Genomic DNA, 2,038 nt, shown 5'->3' on the forward strand with positions numbered 1-2,038 from the left:
TTATTGCATGTAAAAAATAAAAAATAAAATCCTATCTAATAAGGAGGGAATATGCTAATTGACCCTCATGCTGTTGTAAAGATGATGGCACCCACAGCCAATAAGGAGGGAATATGCTATTGACTGCCCCACCCTCAAAGATGGTGGCGCCCACAACCAATAAAAAGGGAATATGCTAATTGCTGCCATGCCCTCAAAGATGGTGGCACCCACAGCCACAAGATGGTGGCGCCCAGTCCTCTCAGCCCCACCGGGGCAGCAGGTGCACAGCAAGACTGGGCCCACCCCCAGGCAGGCCTGGCCACTCCACGTGCCTACCTCCAGAGTCCCCCAGCCCCCTCAGCTCCACAGCCACCCAGGGCTGGCCCGAAGCGCAGGCAAGCCTCAGATAGCGGCTGCCCAGCTGCCCAGGGCTGGCCTGAGGTGCAGGCAAGCCTCAGATGTTGGCTGCCCAGCCACCCAGGGCCGCCCGAGGCGCAGGTAACCAGGGCCAGCCAAGGCTTGCGCTGCCAGCAGTGGCAGCAGCAGAGGTGTGATGGGGCATTGCCTTCCCTTCATTGCCAGGTCACCTCCCGCCCTTGAGGGCTCCTGGACTGTGAGATGGGGCAGGCCAGGCTGAGGTACCCCCCATCCAGTGCATGAATTTTCATGCACCGGGCCTCTAGTACAAATATAAATATAAAAAAAGTAAATGGCCCTGACCAGTTTGGCTCAGTGGCTAGAGCGTCGGCCTGTGGACTGAAGAGTCCCAGGTTCGATTCTGGTCAAGGGAATGTACCTTGGTTGCAGGCACATCCCCAGTAGGGGGTGTGCAGGAGGCAGCTGATGGATGTTTCTCTCTCATCGATGTTTCTCTCTATCCCTCTCCCTTCCTCTCTGTAAAAAATCAATAACAAATATATATATTAAAAAAAGTAACTGGGAAAAATCCTTAGATGCTAGAAATTCCTCATGAGAATATTCACTTTTGCATTGCATAGATTCATAACTGAATTTGTGTAGGATCAGAAGGCCTATTTTGACTGCATGTAACTCCTCTCTAACTTTTTCACCTTTCTTAGCTCAATTCATATTACTTTTAGCTCATTTGTTTCATTCTGTAGAGAGTTTCCAAAGCCAGCCAATTTCTTCCATTCTCACCATAAGATTATCCTAGTAATGTTTTCAGGTTGATACAGCAAAGGGTTTCTTAAAAGTGAAATTTGGGGCTCTCACTCTTTACAGAGCCTTACCAAACACTTAAAAACAAAAAGAGGAGAACCAGGTGATGAAATATGTAAGCAATATTCCCCTACTAGCTTCAGCTTAATTAAACATAAGTTTTTGGTATCAAGCAGCGATTGTCAACTTTTTTGATCTCATGGCACACATAAACTAATTACTAAAATAATGTGGCACACAGGATGAACATCTCTGATATAGAGCATTCTCTGGATAAGATATTCCATCACCCCAATATTTATAAATTTATTGATTTAGCTAAAAGCTTAAGCTTGGCTTTAACTAATTTAGTGCAATTGGGCCCTCCTATAAGCTGCCCCTCTGTACATTAATCTGAATTCTTCCAAAGTCAGGCTGAGCCTCAACATGACTCCTCACAGAAGTGCACCTTAACGGATACCAGTGCTAGAAGTTGCATGTACTGATGTGGCTCGAGGCAGGCCGCCCCATAATATGTTCATGTGGCATACTGATTTTTTAAAATATATTTTTATTTATTTCAGAGAGGAAGGGAGAGGGAAACATAGATAGAAACATCAATGATAAGAGAGACTCATTGATTGGCTGCTTCCTGCACACCCCACACTGGGGATTGAACTGGCAACCTGAGCATATGCCCTGATCAGGAATTGAACCATGCCCTGCTGGTCCACGTTCAACCACTGAGCCATGCCAGCTGGGCCATACTATTTCTAATGAAAGTTACTTGAGAAACAAGCTGGTGCAAGAACAACACCCTGACTCTCCTCTCTCTGTCTCCCTAAAAGCAGGAAATAAATCTCCCCTATGGCCGAAACCGGTTTGGCTCAGTGGATAG

This window comes from Myotis lucifugus, unplaced genomic scaffold (genome assembly GCF_000147115.1).
Source record: "Myotis lucifugus unplaced genomic scaffold, Myoluc2.0 scaffold_2, whole genome shotgun sequence".
Lineage (NCBI taxonomy): Eukaryota > Metazoa > Chordata > Mammalia > Chiroptera > Vespertilionidae > Myotis > Myotis lucifugus.